We start from the raw sequence: 14,788 nt of genomic DNA, 5'->3' as shown, positions 1-14,788 counted from the left end.
CCGGTATTAATGGAGCCCACACTGGGAAGCTGTCTGTTCCCATACCGGTATTAATGGAGCCCAAACTGGGAAGCTGTCTGTTCCCTTACCGGCATTAATGGAGCACACACTGGGAAACTGTCTGTTCCCATACCGGTATTAATGGAGTCCACACTGGGAAGCGGCCTGTTCCCATACCGGTATTAATGGACCCCCACTGGGAAGCTGCCTGTTCCCATACCGGTATTAATGGAACCCACACTGGGAAGCTGCCTGTTCCCATACCGGTATTAATGGAGCCCACACTGGGAAGCTGTCTGTTTCCATACCGGCATTAATGGAACCCACACTGGGAAGGTGCCTTTTCCCATACCGGCATTAATGGAGCCCACACTGGGAAGCTGTCTGTTTCCATACCCGTATTAATGGAGTGCACACTGGGAAGCCGCCTGTTTCCATACCGGCATTAATGGAGCCCACACTGGGAAGCTGCCTGTTTCCATACTGGCATTAATGGAACCCACCCTGGGAAGGTGCCTGTTCCCATACCGGTATTAATGGAGCCCACACTGGGAAGCTGCCTGTTTCCATACCGGCATTAATGGAGCCCACACTGGGAAGCTGCCTGTTCCCATACCGGCATTAATGGGGCCCACACTGGGAAGCTGCCTGTTCCCATACCGATATTAATGGAGCCCACACTGGGAAGCTGCCTGTTCCCATACCGGCATTAATGGAGCCCACACTGGGAAGCTGCTTGTTCCCATACCGGCATTAATGGAGCCCACACTGGGAAGCTGCCTGTTCCCATACCGGTATTAATGGAACCCACACTGGGAAGCTGCCTGTTCCCATACCGGTATTAATGGAGCCCACACTGGGAAGCTGTCTGTTCCCATACCGGTATTAATGGAGCCCACACTGGGAAGCTGCCTGTTCCCATACCGATATTAATGGAACCCACACTGGGAAGCTGCCTGTTCCCATACCGGCATTAATGGACCCCACACTGGGAAGCTGCCTGTTCCCATATCGGTATTAATGGAGCCCACACTGGGAAGCTGCATGTTCCCATACCGGTATTAATGGAGCCCACACTGGGAAGCTGCCTGTTCCCATACCGGTATTAATGGAACCCACACTGGGAAGCAGCCTGTTCCCATACCGGCATTAATGGACCCCACACTGGGAAGCTGCCTGTTCCCATATCGGTATTAATGGAGCCCACACTGGGAAGCTGCCTGTTCCCATACCGGTATTAATGGAGCCCACACTGGGAAGCTGTCTGTTCCCATACCAGTATTAATGGAGCCCACACTGGGAAGCTGCCTGTTCCCATACCGGTATTAATGGAACCCACACTGGGAAGCTGCCTGTTCCCATACCGGCATTAATGGACCCCACACTGGGAAGCTGCCTGTTCCCATATCGGTATTAATGGAGCCCACACTGGGAAGCTGCCTGTTCCCATACTGGTATTAATGGAGCCCACACTGGGAAGCTGTCTGTTCCCATACCGGTATTAATGGAGCCCACACTGGGAAGCTGCCTGTTCCCATACCGGTATTAATGGAACCCACACTGGGAAGCTGCCTGTTCCCATACCGGCATTAATGGACCCCACACTGGGAAGCTGCCTGTTCCCATATCGGTATTAATGGAGCCCACACTGGGAAGCTGCCTATTCCCATACCGGTATTAATGGAGCCCACACTGGGAAGCTGCCTGTTCCCATACCGGCATTAATGGAGCCCACACTGGGAAGCTGCCTGTTCCCATACCGGCATTAATGGAGCCCACACTGGGAAGCTGCCTGTTCCCATACCGATATTAATGGAACCTCCACTGGGAAGCTGCCTGTTCCCATACCGGCATTAATGGACCCCACACTGGGAAGCTGCCTGTTCCCATATCGGTATTAATGGAGCCCACACTGGGAAGCTGCATGTTCCCATACCGGTATTAATGGAGCCCACACTGGGAAGCTGCCTGTTCCCATACCGGTATTAATGGAACCCACACTGGGAAGCTGCCTGTTCCCATACCGGCATTAATGGACCCCACACTGGGAAGCTGCCTGTTCCGATATCGGTATTAATGGAGCCCACACTGGGAAGCTGCCTGTTCCCATACCGGTATTAATGGAGCCCACACTGGGAAGCTGTCTGTTCCCATACCGGTATTAATGGAGCCCACACTGGGAAGCTGCCTGTTCCCATACCGGTATTAATGGAACCCACACTGGGAAGCTGCCTGTTCCCATACCGGCATTAATGGACCCCACACTGGGAAGCTGCCTGTTCCCATATCGGTATTAATGGAGCCCACACTGGGAAGCTGCCTGTTCCCATACTGGTATTAATGGAGCCCACACTGGGAAGCTGTCTGTTCCCATACCGGTATTAATGGAGCCCACACTGGGAAGCTGCCTGTTCCCATACCGGTATTAATGGAACCCACACTGGGAAGCTGCCTGTTCCCATACCGGCATTAATGGACCCCACACTGGGAAGCTGCCTGTTCCCATATCGGTATTAATGGAGCCCACACTGGGAAGCTGCCTATTCCCATACCGGTATTAATGGAGCCCACACTGGGAAGCTGTCTGTTCCCATACCGGCATTAATGGAGCCCAAACTGGGAAGCTGTCTTTTCCCTTACCGGCATTAATGGAGCCCACACTGGGAAGCTGCCTGTTCCCATACCGGTATTAATGGAGTCCACACTGGGAAACTGCCTGTTCCCATACCGGCATTAATGGAGCACACACTGGGAAGCTGCCTGTTCCCATTCCGGTATTAATGGAGCCCACACTGGGAAACTGCCTGTTCCCATACCGGCATTAATGGAGCCCACACTGGGAAGCTGTCTGTTCCCATACCGGTATTAATGGAGCCCACACTGGGAAGCTGCCTGTTCCCATACCGGTATTAATGGAGCCCACACTGGGAAGCTGCCTGTTCCCATACCGGTATTAATGGAGCCCACACTGGGAAGCTGCCTGTTCCCATACCGGCATTAATGGAGCCCACACAGGGAAGCTGCCTGTTTCCATACTGGCATTAATGGAGCCCACACTGGGAAGCTGTCTGTTCCCATACCGGTATTAATGGAGCCCACACTGGGAAGCTGCCTGTTCCCATACCGGTATTAATGGAGCCCACACTGGGAAGCTGCCTGTTCCCATACCGGTATTAATGGAGCCCACACTGGGAAGCTGCCTGTTCCCATACCGGCATTAATGGAGCCCACACAGGGAAGCTGCCTGTTTCCATACAGGCATTAATGGAGCCCACACTGTGAAGCTGCCTGTTCCCATACCGGCATTAATGGAGCCCACACTGGGAAGCTGTCTGTTCCCATACCGGCATTAATGGACCCCACACTGGGAAGCTGCCTGTTCCCATATCGGTATTAATGGAGCCCACACTGGGAAGCTGCCTATTCCCATACCGGTATTAATGGAGCCCACACTGGGAAGCTGTCTGTTCCCATACCGGCATTAATGGAGCCCACACTGGGAAGCTGTCTGTTCCCATACCGGTATTAATGGAGCCCAAACTGGGAAGCTGTCTGTTCCCTTACCGGCATTAATGGAGCACACACTGGGAAACTGTCTGTTCCCATACCGGTATTAATGGAGTCCACACTGGGAAGCGGCCTGTTCCCATACCGGTATTAATGGACCCCCACTGGGAAGCTGCCTGTTCCCATACCGGTATTAATGGAACCCACACTGGGAAGCTGCCTGTTCCCATACCGGTATTAATGGAGCCCACACTGGGAAGCTGTCTGTTTCCATACCGGCATTAATGGAACCCACACTGGGAAGCTGTCTGTTTCCATACCCGTATTAATGGAGTCCACACTGGGAAGCCGCCTGTTTCCATACCGGCATTAATGGAGCCCACACTGGGAAGCTGCCTGTTTCCATACTGGCATTAATGGAACCCACCCTGGGAAGGTGCCTGTTCCCATACCGGTATTAATGGAGCCCACACTGGGAAGCTGCCTGTTTCCATACCGGCATTAATGGAGCCCACACTGGGTAGATGCCTGTTCCCAAACCGGCATTAATGGGGCCCACACTGGGAAGCTGCCTGTTCCCATACCGATATTAATGGAGCCCACACTGGGAAGCTGCCTGTTCCCATACCGGCATTAATGGAGCCCACACTGGGAAGCTGCTTGTTCCCATACCGGCATTAATGGAGCCCACACTGGGAAGCTGCCTGTTCCCATACCGGTATTAATGGAACCCACACTGGGAAGCTGCCTGTTCCCATACCGGTATAAATGGAGCCCACACTGGGAAGCTGTCTGTTCCCATACCGGTATTAATGGAGCCCACACTGGGAAGCTGCCTGTTCCCATACCGATATTAATGGAACCCACACTGGGAAGCTGCCTGTTCCCATACCGGCATTAATGGACCCCACACTGGGAAGCTGCCTGTTCCCATACCAGTATTAATGGAGCCCACACTGGGAAGCTGCATGTTCCCATACCGGTATTAATGGAGCCCACACTGGGAAGCTGCCTGTTCCCATACCGGTATTAATGGAACCCACACTGGGAAGCTGCCTGTTCCCATACCGGCATTAATGGACCCCACACTGGGAAGCTGCCTGTTCCGATATCGGTATTAATGGAGCCCACACTGGGAAGCTGCCTGTTCCCATACCGGTATTAATGGAGCCCACACTGGGAAGCTGTCTGTTCCCATACCGGTATTAATGGAGCCCACACTGGGAAGCTGCCTGTTCCCATACCGGTATTAATGGAACCCACACTGGGAAGCTGCCTGTTCCCATACCGGCATTAATGGAGCCCACACTGGGAAGCTGCCTGTTCCCATACCGGCATTAATGGAGCCCACACAGGGAAGCTGCCTGTTCCCATACCGGCATTAATAGAGCCCAGACTGGGAAGCTGCCTGTTCCCATACCGGTATTAATGGAGCCCACACTGGGAAGCTGCCTGTTCCCATACAGGCATTAATGGAGCCCACACTGGGAAGCTGTCTGTTCCCATACCGGTATTAATGGAGCCCACACTGGGAAGCTGCCTGTTCCCATACCGATATTAATGGAACCTCCACTGGGAAGCTGCCTGTTCCCATACCGGCATTAATGGACCCCACACTGGGAAGCTGCCTGTTCCCAAACCGGCATTAATGGACCCCACACTGGGAAGCTGCCTGTTCCCATATCGGTATTAATGGAGCCCACACTGGGAAGCTGCATGTTCCCATACCGGTATTAATGGAGCCCACACTGGGAAGCTGCCTGTTCCCGTACCGGTATTAATGGAACCCATACTGGGAAGCTGCCTGTTCCCATACCGGTATTAATGGAACCCACACTGGGAAGCTGCCTGTTCCCATACCGGCATTAATGGACCCCACACTGGGAAGCTGCCTGTTCCCATATCGGTATTAATGGAGCCCACACTGGGAAGCTGCCTGTTCCCATACTGGTATTAATGGAGCCCACACTGGGAAGCTGTCTGTTCCCATACCGGTATTAATGGAGCCCACACTGGGAAGCTGCCTGTTCCCATACCGGTATTAATGGACCCCACACTGGGAAGCTGCCTATTCCCATACCGGTATTAATGGAGCCCACACTGGGAAGCTGCCTGTTCCCATACCGGCATTAATGGAGCCCACACTGGGAAGCTGCCTGTTCCCATATCGGTATTAATGGAGCCCACACTGGGAAGCTGCCTATTCCCATACCGGTATTAATGGAGCCCACACTGGGAAGCTGTCTGTTCCCATACCGGCATTAATGGAGCCCACACTGGGAAGCTGCCTGTTCCCATACCGGCATTAATGGAGCCCACACTGGGAAGCTGTCTGTTCCCATACCGGCATTAATGGAGCCCACACTGGGAAGCTGCCTGTTCCCATACCGGCATTAATGGAGTCCACACTGGGAAGCTGCCTGTTACAATACCGGTATTAATGGAGCCCACACTGGGAAGCTGCCTGTTACAATACCGGTATTAATGGAGCCCACACTGGGAAGCTGCCTGTTCCCATACCGGCATTAATGGAGCCCACACTGGGAAGCCGCCTGTTCCCATACCGGCATTAATGGAGCCCACACTGGGAAGCTGCCTATTCCCATATCGGTATTAATGGAGCCCACACTGGGAAGCTGCCTGTTCCCATATCGGTATTAATGGAGCCCACACTGGGAAGCTGTCTGTTCCCATATCGGTATTAATGGAGCCCACACTGGGAAGCTGTCTGTTCCCATCCCGGTATTAATGGAGCCCACACTGGGAAGCTGCCTGTTACAATACCGGTATTAATGGAGCCCACACTGGGAAGCTGCCTATTCCCATACCGGTATTAATGGAGCCCACACTGGGAAGCTGTCTGTTCCCATATCGGTATTAATGGAGCCCACACTGGGAAGCTGCCTGTTCCCATATCGGTATTAATGGAGCCCACACTGGGAAGCTGCCTATTCCCATACCGGTATTAATGGAGCCCACACTGGGAAGCTGCCTATTCCCATACCGGTATTAATGGAGCCCACACTGGGAAGCTGTCTGTTCCCATACCGGCATTAATGGAGCCCACACTGGGAAGCTGCCTGTTCCCATATCGGTATTAATGGAGCCCACACTGGGAAGCTGCCTATTCCCATACCGGTATTAATGGAGCCCACACTGGGAAGCTGCCTGTTCCCATACTGGTATTAATGGAGCCCACACTGGGAAGCTGTCTGTTCCCATACCGGTATTAATGGAGCCCACACTGGGAAGCTGCCTGTTCCCATACCGGTATTAATGGAACCCACACTGGGAAGCTGCCTGTTCCCATACCGGCATTAATGGACCCCACACTGGGAAGCTGCCTGTTCCCATATCGGTATTAATGGAGCCCACACTGGGAAGCTGCCTGTTCCCATACCGGTATTAATGGAGCCCACACTGGGAAGCTGTCTGTTCCCATACCGGCATTAATGGAGCCCACACTGGGAAGCTGCCTGTTACAATACCGGTATTAATGGAGCCCAAACTGGGAAGCTGTCTGTTCCCTTACCGGCATTAATGGAGCCCACACTGGGAAGCTGCCTGTTCCCATACCGGTATTAATGGAGTCCACACTGGGAAACTGCCTGTTCCCATACCGGCATTAATGGAGCACACACTGGGAAGCTGCCTGTTCCCATACCGGTATTAATGGAACCAACACTGGGAAGCTGCCTGTTCCCATACCGGCATTAATGGACCCCACACTGGGAAGCTGCCTGTTCCCATATCGGTATTAATGGAGCCCACACTGGGAAGCTGCCTATTCCCATACCGGTATTAATGGAGCCCATACTGGGAAGCTGTCTGTTCCCATACCGGTATTAATGGAGCACACACTGGGAAGCTGCCTGTTCCCATACCGGTATTAATGGAGCCCACACTGGGAAGCTGCCTGTTCCCATACCGGTATTAATGGAGCCCACACAGGGAAGCTGACTGTTCCCATACCGGTATTAATGGAGCCCACACTGGGAAGCTGCCTGTTCCCATACCGGCAGTAATGGAGCCCACACTGTGAAGCTGCCTGTTCCCATACCGGCATTAATGGAGCCCACACTGTGAAGCTGCCTGTTCCCATACCGGTATTAATGGAGCCCACACTGGGAAGCTGCCTGTTCCCATACCGGTATTAATGGAGCCCACACTGGGAAGCTGACTGTTCCCATACCGGTATTAATGGAGCCCACACTGGGAAGCTGCCTGTTCCCATACCGGCAGTAATGGAGCCCACACTGTGAAGCTGCCTGTTCCCATACCGGCATTAATGGAGCCCACACTGTGAAGCTGCCTGTTCCCATACCGGTATTAATGGAGCCCACACTGGGAAGCTGCCTATTCCCATACCGGTATTAATGGAGCCCACACTGGGAAGCTGTCTGTTCCCATACCGGTATTAATGGAGCCCAAACTGGGAAGCTGTCTGTTCCCTTACCGGCATTAATGGAGCACACACTGGGAAACTGTCTGTTCCCATACCGGTATTAATGGAGTCCACACTGGGAAGCGGCCTGTTCCCATACCGGTATTAATGGACCCCCACTGGGAAGCTGCCTGTTCCCATACCGGTATTAATGGAACCCACACTGGGAAGCTGCCTGTTCCCATACCGGTATTAATGGAGCCCACACTGGGAAGCTGTCTGTTTCCATACCGGCATTAATGGAACCCACACTGGGAAGCTGTCTGTTTCCATACCCGTATTAATGGAGTCCACACTGGGAAGCCGCCTGTTTCCATACCGGCATTAATGGAGCCCACACTGGGAAGCTGCCTGTTTCCATACTGGCATTAATGGAACCCACCCTGGGAAGGTGCCTGTTCCCATACCGGTATTAATGGAGCCCACACTGGGAAGCTGCCTGTTTCCATACCGGCATTAATGGAGCCCACACTGGGTAGATGCCTGTTCCCAAACCGGCATTAATGGGGCCCACACTGGGAAGCTGCCTGTTCCCATACCGATATTAATGGAGCCCACACTGGGAAGCTGCCTGTTCCCATACCGGCATTAATGGAGCCCACACTGGGAAGCTGCTTGTTCCCATACCGGCATTAATGGAGCCCACACTGGGAAGCTGCCTGTTCCCATACCGGTATTAATGGAACCCACACTGGGAAGCTGCCTGTTCCCATACCGGTATAAATGGAGCCCACACTGGGAAGCTGTCTGTTCCCATACCGGTATTAATGGAGCCCACACTGGGAAGCTGCCTGTTCCCATACCGATATTAATGGAACCCACACTGGGAAGCTGCCTGTTCCCATACCGGCATTAATGGACCCCACACTGGGAAGCTGCCTGTTCCCATACCAGTATTAATGGAGCCCACACTGGGAAGCTGCATGTTCCCATACCGGTATTAATGGAGCCCACACTGGGAAGCTGCCTGTTCCCATACCGGTATTAATGGAACCCACACTGGGAAGCTGCCTGTTCCCATACCGGCATTAATGGACCCCACACTGGGAAGCTGCCTGTTCCGATATCGGTATTAATGGAGCCCACACTGGGAAGCTGCCTGTTCCCATACCGGTATTAATGGAGCCCACACTGGGAAGCTGTCTGTTCCCATACCGGTATTAATGGAGCCCACACTGGGAAGCTGCCTGTTCCCATACCGGTATTAATGGAACCCACACTGGGAAGCTGCCTGTTCCCATACCGGCATTAATGGAGCCCACACTGGGAAGCTGCCTGTTCCCATACCGGCATTAATGGAGCCCACACAGGGAAGCTGCCTGTTCCCATACCGGCATTAATAGAGCCCAGACTGGGAAGCTGCCTGTTCCCATACCGGTATTAATGGAGCCCACACTGGGAAGCTGCCTGTTCCCATACAGGCATTAATGGAGCCCACACTGGGAAGCTGTCTGTTCCCATACCGGTATTAATGGAGCCCACACTGGGAAGCTGCCTGTTCCCATACCGATATTAATGGAACCTCCACTGGGAAGCTGCCTGTTCCCATACCGGCATTAATGGACCCCACACTGGGAAGCTGCCTGTTCCCAAACCGGCATTAATGGACCCCACACTGGGAAGCTGCCTGTTCCCATATCGGTATTAATGGAGCCCACACTGGGAAGCTGCATGTTCCCATACCGGTATTAATGGAGCCCACACTGGGAAGCTGCCTGTTCCCGTACCGGTATTAATGGAACCCATACTGGGAAGCTGCCTGTTCCCATACCGGTATTAATGGAACCCACACTGGGAAGCTGCCTGTTCCCATACCGGCATTAATGGACCCCACACTGGGAAGCTGCCTGTTCCCATATCGGTATTAATGGAGCCCACACTGGGAAGCTGCCTGTTCCCATACTGGTATTAATGGAGCCCACACTGGGAAGCTGTCTGTTCCCATACCGGTATTAATGGAGCCCACACTGGGAAGCTGCCTGTTCCCATACCGGTATTAATGGACCCCACACTGGGAAGCTGCCTATTCCCATACCGGTATTAATGGAGCCCACACTGGGAAGCTGCCTGTTCCCATACCGGCATTAATGGAGCCCACACTGGGAAGCTGCCTGTTCCCATATCGGTATTAATGGAGCCCACACTGGGAAGCTGCCTATTCCCATACCGGTATTAATGGAGCCCACACTGGGAAGCTGTCTGTTCCCATACCGGCATTAATGGAGCCCACACTGGGAAGCTGCCTGTTCCCATACCGGCATTAATGGAGCCCACACTGGGAAGCTGTCTGTTCCCATACCGGCATTAATGGAGCCCACACTGGGAAGCTGCCTGTTCCCATACCGGCATTAATGGAGTCCACACTGGGAAGCTGCCTGTTACAATACCGGTATTAATGGAGCCCACACTGGGAAGCTGCCTGTTACAATACCGGTATTAATGGAGCCCACACTGGGAAGCTGCCTGTTCCCATACCGGCATTAATGGAGCCCACACTGGGAAGCCGCCTGTTCCCATACCGGCATTAATGGAGCCCACACTGGGAAGCTGCCTATTCCCATATCGGTATTAATGGAGCCCACACTGGGAAGCTGCCTGTTCCCATATCGGTATTAATGGAGCCCACACTGGGAAGCTGTCTTTTCCCATATCGGTATTAATGGAGCCCACACTGGGAAGCTGTCTGTTCCCATCCCGGTATTAATGGAGCCCACACTGGGAAGCTGCCTGTTACAATACCGGTATTAATGGAGCCCACACTGGGAAGCTGCCTATTCCCATACCGGTATTAATGGAGCCCACACTGGGAAGCTGTCTGTTCCCATATCGGTATTAATGGAGCCCACACTGGGAAGCTGCCTGTTCCCATATCGGTATTAATGGAGCCCACACTGGGAAGCTGCCTATTCCCATACCGGTATTAATGGAGCCCACACTGGGAAGCTGCCTATTCCCATACCGGTATTAATGGAGCCCACACTGGGAAGCTGTCTGTTCCCATACCGGCATTAATGGAGCCCACACTGGGAAGCTGCCTGTTCCCATATCGGTATTAATGGAGCCCACACTGGGAAGCTGCCTATTCCCATACCGGTATTAATGGAGCCCACACTGGGAAGCTGCCTGTTCCCATACTGGTATTAATGGAGCCCACACTGGGAAGCTGTCTGTTCCCATACCGGTATTAATGGAGCCCACACTGGGAAGCTGCCTGTTCCCATACCGGTATTAATGGAACCCACACTGGGAAGCTGCCTGTTCCCATACCGGCATTAATGGACCCCACACTGGGAAGCTGCCTGTTCCCATATCGGTATTAATGGAGCCCACACTGGGAAGCTGCCTGTTCCCATACCGGTATTAATGGAGCCCACACTGGGAAGCTGTCTGTTCCCATACCGGCATTAATGGAGCCCACACTGGGAAGCTGCCTGTTACAATACCGGTATTAATGGAGCCCAAACTGGGAAGCTGTCTGTTCCCTTACCGGCATTAATGGAGCCCACACTGGGAAGCTGCCTGTTCCCATACCGGTATTAATGGAGTCCACACTGGGAAACTGCCTGTTCCCATACCGGCATTAATGGAGCACACACTGGGAAGCTGCCTGTTCCCATACCGGTATTAATGGAACCAACACTGGGAAGCTGCCTGTTCCCATACCGGCATTAATGGACCCCACACTGGGAAGCTGCCTGTTCCCATATCGGTATTAATGGAGCCCACACTGGGAAGCTGCCTATTCCCATACCGGTATTAATGGAGCCCATACTGGGAAGCTGTCTGTTCCCATACCGGTATTAATGGAGCACACACTGGGAAGCTGCCTGTTCCCATACCGGTATTAATGGAGCCCACACTGGGAAGCTGCCTGTTCCCATACCGGTATTAATGGAGCCCACACAGGGAAGCTGACTGTTCCCATACCGGTATTAATGGAGCCCACACTGGGAAGCTGCCTGTTCCCATACCGGCAGTAATGGAGCCCACACTGTGAAGCTGCCTGTTCCCATACCGGCATTAATGGAGCCCACACTGTGAAGCTGCCTGTTCCCATACCGGTATTAATGGAGCCCACACTGGGAAGCTGCCTGTTCCCATACCGGTATTAATGGAGCCCACACTGGGAAGCTGACTGTTCCCATACCGGTATTAATGGAGCCCACACTGGGAAGCTGCCTGTTCCCATACCGGCAGTAATGGAGCCCACACTGTGAAGCTGCCTGTTCCCATACCGGCATTAATGGAGCCCACACTGTGAAGCTGCCTGTTCCCATACCGGTATTAATGGAGCCCACACTGGGAAGCTGCCTATTCCCATACCGGTATTAATGGAGCCCACACTGGGAAGCTGTCTGTTCCCATACCGGCATTAATGGAGCCCACACTGGGAAGCTGTCTGTTCCCATACCGGTATTAATGGAGCCCACACTGGGAAGGTGCCTGTTCCCAAACCGGCATTAATGGAGCCCACACTGGGAAGCTGCTTGTTCCCATACCGGCATTAATGGAGCCCACACTGGGAAGCTGCCTGTTCCCATACCGGTATTAATGGAACCCACACTGGGAAGCTGCCTGTTCCCATACCGGTATTAATGGAGCCCACACTGGGAAGCTGTCTGTTCCCATACCGGTATTAATGGAGCCCACACTGGGAAGCTGCCTGTTCCCATACCGATATTAATGGAACCCACACTGGGAAGCTGCCTGTTCCCATACCGGCATTAATGGACCCCACAATGGGAAGCTGCCTGTTCCCATATCGGTATTAATGGAGCCCACACTGGGAAGCTGCATGTTCCCATACCGGTATTAATGGAGCCCACACTGGGAAGCTGCCTGTTCCCATACCGGTATTAATGGAACCCACACTGGGAAGCAGCCTGTTCCCATACCGGCATTAATGGACCCCACACTGGGAAGCTGCCTGTTCCCATATCGGTATTAATGGAGCCCACACTGGGAAGCTGCCTGTTCCCATACCGGCATTAATGGAGCCCACACTGGGAAGCTGTCTGTTCCCATACCGGTATTAATGGAGCCCACACTGGGAAGCTGCCTGTTCCCATACCGGTATTAATGGAACCCACACTGGGAAGCTGCCTGTTCCCATACCGGCATTAATGGACCCCACACTGGGAAGCTGCCTGTTCCCATACCGGTATTAATGGAGCCCACACTGGGAAGCTGCCTGTTCCCATACCGGCATTAATGGACCCCACACTGGGAAGCTGCCTGTTCCCATATCGGTATTAATGGAGCCCACACTGGGAAGCTGCCTGTTCCCATACTGGTATTAATGGAGCCCACACTGGGAAGCTGTCTATTCCCATACCGGTATTAATGGAGCCCACACTGGGAAGCTGCCTGTTCCCATACCGGTATTAATGGAACCCACACTGGGAAGCTGCCTGTTCCCATACCGGCATTAATGGACCCCACACTGGGAAGCTGCCTGTTCCCATATCGGTATTAATGGAGCCCACACTGGGAAGCTGCCTATTCCCATACCGGTATTAATGGAGCCCACACTGGGAAGCTGCCTGTTCCCATACCGGCATTAATGGAGCCCACACTGGGAAGCTGCCTGTTCCCATACCGGCATTAATGGAGCCCACACTGGGAAGATGCCTGTTCCCATACCGATATTAATGGAACCTCCACTGGGAAGCTGACTGTTCCCATACCGGCATTAATGGACCCCACACTGGGAAGCTGCCTGTTCCCATATCGGTATTAATGGAGCCCACACTGGGAAGCTGCATGTTCCCATACCGGTATTAATGGAGCCCACACTGGGAAGCTGCCTGTTCCCATACCGGTATTAATGGAACCCACACTGGGAAGCTGCCTGTTCCCATACCGGCATTAATGGACCCCACACTGGGAAGCTGCCTGTTCCGATATCGGTATTAATGGAACCCACACTGGGAAGCTGCCTGTTCCCATACCGGCATTAATGGACCCCACACTGGGAAGCTGCCTGTTCCCATACCGGTATTAATGGAGCCCACACTGGGAAGCTGTCTGTTCCCATACCGGTATTAATGGAGCCCACACTGGGAAGCTGCCTGTTCCCATACCGGTATTAATGGAACCCACACTGGGAAGCTGCCTGTTCCCATACCGGCATTAATGGACCCCACACTGGGAAGCTGCCTGTTCCCATATCGGTATTAATGGAGCCCACACTGGGAAGCTGCCTGTTCCCATACTGGTATTAATGGAGCCCACACTGGGAAGCTGTCTGTTCCCATACCGGTATTAATGGAGCCCACACTGGGAAGCTGCCTGTTCCCATACCAGTATTAATGGAACCCACACTGGGAAGCTGCCTGTTCCCATACCGGCATTAATGGACCCCACACTGGGAAGCTGCCTGTTCCGATATCGGTATTAATGGAGCCCACACTGGGAAGCTGCCTGTTCCCATACCGGTATTAATGGAGCCCACACTGGGAAGCTGTCTGTTCCCATACCGGTATTAATGGAGCCCACACTGGGAAGCTGCCTGTTCCCATACCGGTATTAATGGAACCCAAACTGGGAAGCTGCCTGTTCCCATACCGGCATTAATGGACCCCACACTGGGAAGCTGCCTGTTCCCATATCGGTATTAATGGAGCCCACACTGGGAAGCTGCCTGTTCCCATACTGGTATTAATGGAGCCCACACTGGGAAGCTGTCTGTTCCCATACCGGTATTAATGGAGCCCACACTGGGAAGCTGCCTGTTCCCATACCGGTATTAATGGACCCCACACTGGGAAGCTGCCTATTCCCATACCGGTATTAATGGAGCCCACACTGGGAAGCTGCCTGTTCCCATACCGGCAT

The sequence above is a fragment of the Hemitrygon akajei genome, chromosome 1, assembly GCF_048418815.1.
Source record: "Hemitrygon akajei chromosome 1, sHemAka1.3, whole genome shotgun sequence".
NCBI classification, from domain to species: Eukaryota; Metazoa; Chordata; class Chondrichthyes; order Myliobatiformes; family Dasyatidae; genus Hemitrygon; species Hemitrygon akajei.
This window is presented reverse-complemented; position numbering follows the sequence as displayed.